We start from the raw sequence: 10,054 nt of genomic DNA on the forward strand, positions 1-10,054 counted from the left end.
TCTACCAAGTTTGTTCAAATTAAGCCCCTGGGATCAAATTTGACCGTTCCCCAGGGGTCACAAAATTGAACATATGCCTATATCGGGCCCATTTTGTGCAAACTATAAAAATCTTCTTGTCCATAACCATTGGGCCTATTTCTACCAAATTCGGTAGGTAGTGACATCTAATAGTTCTCTACTTAGTTTGTTCAAATTATGCCCCTAGGAACAAATTTGACCTTTTTTGTGCAAACTTTAAAAATCTTCTTGTTCTTAATTATAGAGCTTAGGGCTACTAAATTTGGTATGTAGTGATATCTAATAGTCCTCTACCAAATTTGTTCAAATTATTCCCCTGGGCTCAAATTTGACCCGGCCCCGGGGGGTCACAAAACTGAACATATGACGTTTACCAGTGGAGATTACTGCGGCTGTTTGGCTGTGACCAACAACAACATCAGCATCTTGTAAACATGAGATAAAACCCTGTCATTTAGTGCCATTTTAGGTCAGATGGTGACTGCTTACAAAGGCATTGAAGTAAGAACATGTGTTATGAATGTTTTTCTTATAAACTGAAAAAGTCGGGTTTTATTTAAATATGTCGAAAGTGACCATATATCCGGATGAAAATATTCTGAAAGACATGTTAATTTCATGTCTTTTTTATAGTGTTAAAACCAGTTTAATAATATATTATTGATTTTAAAAACACAGCTTCCATGAACATAATTATTTCAAGGAAAGTCAATATATGATACTGCACGGTAAACTCAAACTTTGTATCGAAGAGAAGGTGTTGAAATTAATGAAGTGCAATGTCTTAACTATCGTATATGCTGCTTTTTAATAACTAATGATTCATTGTTCCATTTGTGAATCGTGACTGATCATGAATTGTTGAAATGATTGTCAATTGCTCAACAATCCATATATATTTCTGACCATTTTATAATTTTCTTAATATTAGTTATGAATTGATCTTAGAAGTCAAATGTATTACTTAATTAAATACATTTATAAATATAAAGAAATAATCTTTAGATTATCATAATATTCTCAGGCTTGTTGGTCGTAGGGATGTGTGGGTTGATGAGCAATTTCTCCTTTTATCACAATTATTTCTACCCTACCTGATCATTTCCTTCATATTCCATTTTAATTCAATTGACGTCTGCAACCTCTTTCAAATTGGGAAAGTCCAAAATGTGTTGTTTGGTAAAGGGTTAAGGAATTTTGATTCCTATGGGTCTTGTGAATCTGTTTCAAATCAAATGCGTAGATTTGATCTTCAGCATCTAAAAATATGTGAAATAGAAAGAACGACAATATATTTTGGAGAGATAAATGTACCTACGTTATAAGCAAAGGACCTGTGCAACAATTCCCAGGCTTTTTTGTCTGTTTAGTTAACACGGTAGTAACTTTTTCCATATATAGAAATGCTCATCCTTCCAACTTTAAGCGCCCAGTGGGACAAGGGATAGAAAGAGAAAGTCACAATTTGCTTGAGTACATTTCAACCCATGCGCATTACACGTTTTTTTCGCAAAGAAAAAACAGTGGAGCGATGCAGGGCCATCATGGCCCTCTTGTTGCAATGGTCTTTTCACCGATCTACCAGCTTACCGAATTCAAAAGCTTCAGCGGACTCAAAATCATGCCGCAAGACTGGTCCTGAATGCATCATTTGATCAACCAAGTGCTGAACTTTTGAAACAACTCCACTGGCTACCAGTGAAAGCTAGAATTATGTACAAAGTCCAGGTTATGGTATTTCGTGTTGTCAATTGTTATGCTCCTGGGGGCCGTTTCTGGTACAATGTGTAACTTTACGGACAAAAATGTACGTACGTATAAAGTTACGTACGCTTTTCTGAATGCGTAAGTGCGTTTCTATAAACCGAAAAGTAACGTAAAACTTAGTTGCTATGTTTGAATAATCTCTAAACAGAAGTCTGGTGATTGCGCGGACCTTATAGAGAACATTTGAAGAAATTCATAAAGTAGATTTAATTTGCTTTCTCTGACAAACTTTAGGTAGACTAAATATTAATACATTGATTCTTAAGAAGTACCTTATAAAGAGCAAAGTTCTTTCCCTTGTTTGCGAAATTGCGATGAAAAAAGGGGTCAACTGTAAAAAAAAAGTTCAATCTCTTGATTCTTTTAAAATTAAGTGTGGCCATTCTTTGTTGTGCTGGATATGCTCTTTGTTAAAACATAAGAGATGATTCTTACTGTAGCAAATCTTTTACGAAGGTTAGTCAGATATATTTCAAACTGGAATTGCTTGGGCAAACTGGAAAACAATGGATGGATACTACTGTGAAGACAGGCATGTGTATTGTAGCTTGCACATCTGAATTTACAGAAACATAATCAAGGAGTTTCCTGACAGGAATTCACTTTTCTGGAAGGGTATCTTTGATTATGTTTAGTGCGTCACTGAATTACAAATGGAATGTCCTATAATGAGAACAACATCAGCAATGGCCTCTGTAAAGAAGGTAGTTTTTTTTTTTTAATTTCATTTACTGATCAATGATAATGTACAGTAGTACAGTATGGTTTTAGAAGAATTAACAAACTATGTAGCTTGTATTCACTTGTCGCACTTCTAGATTATTTTATAACAATCAACATCGTGTTTTACCATGTTTATATTTATACTTGTTTGCAAAATATAAAAAAAAAACAACAACAGATTTTTACTCATAAATTCATTTAAAATTAGAATCTTTTTTCTGTGATAAATTAACAGTGTCCATGAATGCTTTTATTAATTTGAGACAATAGGCATTTGCAATTATCATAAAGTATACTTCTTCACATATATAATTATATTATATTTTGTGTTCAATATTTAAACAAAAATGCATGGATTGGTAAAATATATGTCAGGGTATGTACCAGTTGTGATTAGTTCTTAATACAAAATTTGAGAAACTGGGATCCATCCTGGGTCATTGGTATGGGGTAATTGGTATGACAAGCGGGCACTTGTGTAAACCTGAATCACTTTACATGCTTTACCAACACAATGACTGAAATATTCGTGAAAAAGTTCAGTCACTCATAACATACTTAAACATAATGCCATTCACTAATGGAAACTAATGCATCCATTTAAATTCATGGTAAAGTTTTACACATCTGGCTTAATGTACATATCAACAAAACACAGGGAGAAAACAAACCATTTTTAAATGTTCCTATTTTTATAAAGTTAAATTTTACTGGTTCAATCATGTCAGGATGACACAATTTATTGTTGCAAGTTCCTAATAATTATGCTATTAAAAAATATGTGTCCATATACTTGATATTAAATTTCTATTACATTTTTTTTAATCAGTAAAAATTGTGCTATTCAAATGTTTTTTCATGTGTTTGGGAAATATACATAATTATGTAAATATGTTAAATCTGCTGATTTTTTCAGTTTAAATCTTTAATATATTTTTGTTCAATTGATTTTTGAACACATACACTGATACCGTACAAAAAGCTTAATTTAATGCAAAACAACTTCTTTTGAATTTATATTGTCTTATAAGTTATGTTTTTGACAAATAACTTAATGTGAATATTATGCATAACTATGGTGTTAAAAGTGAAGAAACAAAAATGGTATTATTTAAATTATTTGATTGCAATGGTAGTAAATGCTCTACACAACACAAACATTGTCTATTTTATGTTTCTTATTTATTTGTACAAGTTAATGGATTAAACACATTAAAAAAATACATTTACTTATAATAAACAGTAGACAGTATACCTTATTCTAATATTTCCCAACAAAAAATGTTCTAAAATAACTGAATGTAAAAAGGAGAGAAAATTCGCAGCATTGCTTTTCACAAAATAAGATCAAATAGAGTGGGTTTTGCAATGTTTACAGCATTATTATAGAACTTTAAATGGTATAAATGGACATTATAGTATGTACAAAAACACAGTATAGAGTTTAAAGAAATGTTTTCAAAGATATTGGAAAAAATTGATTGTTGATGTTTTTCTTTCAATCTGTGTGACCACCTATAAAGAAAAAAGGTTCTAAATAACTTCTTATGACATAACAATTTTATTTGAACATATCAATCAAACTGCATTTAATGTGTCCATATGGTTTATAGGAAACTAAAAAAAAATCTTAAAATTAGTTAATAAATATGTCAGACAGAAAAGATTAACAATAACCTTAGTTGAAATTTGACACTTCTTCTTCATGGCAACTGCATTTATAATAATAAAATTAAAGATTTTGAATGTTGATGATACCATATATAAAAAAAAAATTAAATGATTTTGTATTGTCCCCATGGTTTGTGTTCTAAAATTTCTTTGTAAAAAACCTAAAAACTCAGAAAAAAATGATTGTAAAGCATACAGCAACAACAAAGTTTTGCCATCAATATGATAGGGATCTTTTCACGCTTTGGTAAATTGACAAAATTGAAAAAAGTTGTTTCAGATTCGCAAATTTTCGTTTTAGTTATGATATTTGTGAGGAAACAGTAATACTGAACATTTACCATGGTCTAATATAGCCATTATATGCATCTTTTGACGATTTTAAAACCTAAAAATTATAAAGCGTTGCAACGCGAAACGATTGAATAATTTGGAGAGTTCTGTTTTTGTCGTTAAATTTTGTGAAACTACGAAGATTGCTTATATAAGGTATAAAATACTTCACGTATATGTACTCGGCGGAATAGCTCAGTAGGCTAGAGCGTTTTTACTTCAGGACTCTGGCAGGACTCCAGGGGTCACTGGTTCGAAACCTGGTTCGGGCAATGTTCTTTTCCTTTTTTTAATTTTATTCTTGATTTTTTACTGGAGCTTTTACGATCCAATGTTTACATTTATCGATATAAAGCATTTAATGAATAAGATAAAAAATGCCAAAATCTGTGAAAAGGCCCCTTTAATATGATTGATTACCGATGAAATCTGAAAATAAACAACAGTAACTTACCAAAAACAAATCGCATTGGTTTAAAAGTCATAGTGTTTTGACAGTTTTTGTATAAAATGACATATTTGGTACATTTCAATACATGTTTTCAGTAAATTTACTTCAACAGTGAAAACTTTTCAAACCTACTTAAAAATTAGCCATTACTAATATTCAGATAACTTAAGTTTTAGTAGTTCTGGCTTCCATAACTTTAAATGTCGCTTTTTATGATTTTTGACTGGCGCGACTTTATAGTTATGGACCAACCCCATTAGGAAAGTCAACCAGAAATTCCCGAAAAGTTGACAGTTAACAAAGACCGGTCCAAAACAGCTTTTAAATGCAGTTGTTGGCCCAAATCAACCACTTGATTGGAAAGATTGACATTTTTCACATTTAACTGATATATTCTTTCACAAAAAACTATCTTAAACATTTAAAATGTATCTATTCTGCTCATACATATCGAGAAAAACAGCGATGTGACAGACTTTCTTGAAATGCGAATCTCCCGAGATTTCACGGTCATATGACGTTATTTCTATTTTTAGTAACAAACCATGTGCTCAAGTGTTTTCAAATTCAGAATGACATTTTCCGGTATTTTAATTATTCTGGCTTATTTTGTAAACAAATTGTAGTGTCAATACAAAGTCAAAGTAAATATTATATAAAACTAACTGATTCACAATGAAATCAGTCTTATAATCCACCAGACGTAAGTTGTTAATCACAAATAATAGATTTCAGAAAACGAAAGTAATGTTTACAATTTCAGCATAAAATGTCACGGTTTATCCGAAAGTATTCAAATGAAAACTCGTCACGTGACAAAGCAACAATGGCGTCAAAATTGTGAATTTCAGACTGATGAGAGTTATTTTCATCTAATGTAAGATGCATTTGAAACATCTGAACCTTAAAACATTCCTCGATGCAGTAATTTATATTCATTCACTAATATATGTAGAAATGTATCCAAGAAAATGAGCTTTCTTTGATTTATAGCGTGACATAAATATGTTACGACTCTGGTTGACTTTCGATACGGGGTTAGCTTCAGCGTACAGGTCTGTCAATACTATATAAACTGTACGCTGAAGTTTCTTTAGCTAAAGTTTTAGTTGTTACAATAACCATTGCGCAAAGTTAGCCAAGTGTGTGAGCTTTGACCTTTACTTCCAGTTAATAATTGCAGCGCTTAAACAACTGAAGCATGATTGGTCATTGTTGGCCCCGTACTACTTAAAAGTACCCGGGGTACTCTTAAGTACACTTCAATGTACCTTGGGTACAGAGTTTTATTCCTGCCTAAATCTGATGTCATCAAACGCACTTCCGAATACGAAACAAAATGAATGACAATTATACAGTAATCTGTGCTAAAATTAATTGAATTAATATTAGCACAGACTACTGTATAATTGTCATTCATTGACACAGCAGTATAATATAAATGCAACTATTTACAAAAACGTAGATTATTCAATTCTAATACATTATTTTTACAGAAAACGTATACTTTTACCCATGTTTACAATGAATCAATTTTATCACTCAGCAAACGTAACATTCGTTGAGTTCAACGTGGCGTCTTGTGATGGATAAAGCCTTGTTCAAAACGAAAGTTTAATGAATTGTCAAAAGGAAAATCGAACAAATCATAACAACAATCGATTCGAACATGTAAAATTTCCTCTTTTAGCAAAACTCCAATCCACAATCGTACACAATAGATCCTGCACAATCAACGCAGGATTTCCTTTACAGTATCTTCCCAAGCCCTACCAAGATCTTAATATAGATAAAGGTTACAATTAACTAAAATGATGTTGCGCTCGTAGATTTCGTAGTCTACGTTCGGTTCTCCGAAATATCGGTGCATACGCCGCCATATTTACGCTAAATTACTGAGTTACGTGAGCCTTTGAGCACTCGTAACTTTACGTGCAAAAATGCGGTAAACGTAACTTTACGAAGTTTATAGAAACGCTACTAACTGAACGTTTTGCACTTACGCATGATTTTTGAACGTACGTAGTTTTAAGAAACGGTCCCCTGGGTACTTGCAAGCAATGTTTGTCCGAGCAAGTAGTCGGTATAGACTTCGATCACAAAGTGACTGCAATCTTGCTATTCCCAGGAGGCGAACTAAGATGGTGGATAGATCTTTAGCTGTTGTTGGCCCGAAGTAGTGGAACAATGTACCAAGCCACTTAAAAATCATTGACAATGAGGGCTGTTTTATATCAAGACTTAAAACTTATTTGTTCAATCTTTTTCAGGGATAACCAATGTGCAGTGTTTGTGAAGCGCAATATAATATTTTAATAATATATTTTGCGGTATATAAGTGACATGTATTTGTATTTGTATATTTGTCTTTTTGTCGGCTTTATATTGTATTATGATTTTGTAAAACAGCGATAGCCCGTTTTATACTTAGGTTTACAAAGTATTCGTTATTTTATGACAAACGTTACTCTATCAAAGTATCGATCAGTCAAGGCTTGTGACAGGAATATATTTAACCAACAGAACTTAGTTAGTTTATACAGAAAACATTTCAATAAAATAAAACTACTTAGAAATATTGCAAGACATTGTTTGATATTCCAGCATGTAGAGTAATCACTGTGCTTCAAATACTAAAAATTTGATAGTATTCAATGTCATATAAACGAAGACATAGCATGTTTTAATAGGTAGTATTCAAGAAGTTGCAGACACTTTGATTCCCGATATAGGACACTTCGGATAACAGAGACTTTCAACAAATTGGGCACTCTGATAACCGAGTTTTACCTTCTACCAGAAATTCATTAATGTATATTATGGTTATTCTTACAAAACTTGTGAAGTTCGAATCAATGTGCGTAGTCAAGCGCGACACATTGGTAATCTATGCATAACTTAATTACAAACACATGTGAAATATAACCAATGACGTTGTACGTTTTCAAATATCACATTACTATTAATTAATACTACACTTGGAGACTTTTCTAACGCAACACTTTTCAAACTTGAATATCTCACTTATGAGTTAAGATATTTATATAAAATTTTACACGTGATCCTTTGACTATATTATGTGCAAGATTACGATAAACAAACATGCACTTTTGCACGTAGAGTAGGTGTTGTTTCATCTTTTTGCACGTGAACATGGTGAAAACGCGATCTGATTCCAATTTTCATTTCAATTTCTTCATTTTAGGTGGATTGATACACCAATAAAACATAATTTATTTTAAAATCAATATGCTTCGTATAAAATTTCAGGAATACAACAGGAATTCTGCATGTTGCAAGCTACCTTCCCCACTTGCTGAAGCACGGATCAGTCACGGATGAATGATTTCATCGTTTGCTTGTTCATTATGTAGTCAAATGATCACACGTACAATTCTAAATCAAAATATTTACTCATGACTTAGATATATAAATTTAAAAAAAAAGCTGCGTTCGAAAAGACATCAAGTGTAGTACAGCTCGCTTTATAATTCCAATTTTTAGTTGGTCGCGTTAGCGGCCGACTAAATTTACAGAGCATATTTTGCAAATCAGTATGTGCTCAGAAGCCTTAGCTACGGTAAGAACCGCAACTCACTTTGCTAGGAACGATTACCGCTGCCTGTCTGCACTGCAGACGACAAATGCTTCTGCTCTACTTCTGCAGTGAGTGTAATACCAGCTTGTAAGACGCCATTGGCCAGTCTAGTGTTTATCATTGAAAACTGTACATAGTGGCTGCTTTCAGGGAAAACGGGGCTTAATGCATGTCAAATAAGATTAGCCTGTGCACACTGATTAGCCTGTGCAATGCGCACAAGCTAATCAGGGGCGACAACAGCGAACAACATCAGCGCCTTCAGCGCTTTGATATTTCAATATCATCATTCTAGGTGGGTTTTTACACCAAGCAAACATAACATAAAACAATATGGCTCGTATGAGCGCAATGTTACAAGCCGGTCGGCCATTAAGACGTGTAGGTTAATGCGTTTTACTTTTCACATTATTATTGTACGTTGTACGATTTTGCTTTTTCAAAGATTTTTTTTAAATTGAAGTCCAAATTTCAACAATATCCTTTCGAAAATAAGGGAGCTATATTGATTTGAACACGTGTTGCGTTAGAAAAGTCTCCAAGTGCATTCATATTATAATTGTAAATTTTAGATAAGATTAAAATGCTTTTTTCTGAGTAAATATATTTCAAGTGACGACCGGAAATAATTGTCTACATAATGAACATATTTTGTAGTGGTAACTTGAGATTTAGAGAGATGAAAATACAACTGATCATGTGGATCAACACGATCGTCTTTAATTTTACTTATAGCAGGGCTCTAAATAACGGGACAAAGGGGTCTTTAAGAAGCAAATACACCTTTGTTCTTCATAATGTCATCATCAATACGATACAAATGCGTAGCCAAAAAATTAATATGAGAATGGAAAACTTATTTTATCTTGAGCTCTGCTTATAGGCAGCACTTACTTTTACACAATGATAACGTAAGCTCGAAGTGCGATTCACCTGATCCTAAATCACTTTAATGGTTGAGTTTAAAGAATGGTAGATTGTTTATGGTTTAGTTGAGTTTGTCATTTTTTTATTTTTTGTACATAGTATATAATTGTATATTACATGATTTAGTGCACTACATAATTTATTCACAGTGGCTATGCATACTCGGGCAAAAGTCCTAGTTTAATGCCAACGCATCAGAGCACCAAATTGCTGTATATTGACGGGTCTTAATCTTTAACCCTTTGCATGCTGGGAAATTTGTCGTCTGCTAAAATGTTGTCTGCTAAATTTCTAAAATTAGCATTTTCTTTGATTTTTTGTCAAAGAATACTATCAGAAAAGCAAACAGTTTGGATCCTGATGAGACGCCACGTTCTGTGGCGTCTCATCTGGATCCAAACTGTTTGCAAAGGCCTTCAAAATCCGGTTCCAGCGCTCAAAGGGTTAAGTTTCACTTTTAGCAGGCTGATGTTTCATGACATGCTATCTAATATATAAGTAAATAACATTAGTACCTTTATTAGGACATAATAATACTTGCTTTCGATCAACCGTTTCGCTAC

The sequence above is a fragment of the Dreissena polymorpha genome, chromosome 8 (assembly GCF_020536995.1).
Source record: "Dreissena polymorpha isolate Duluth1 chromosome 8, UMN_Dpol_1.0, whole genome shotgun sequence".
Classification (NCBI taxonomy): domain Eukaryota; kingdom Metazoa; phylum Mollusca; class Bivalvia; order Myida; family Dreissenidae; genus Dreissena; species Dreissena polymorpha.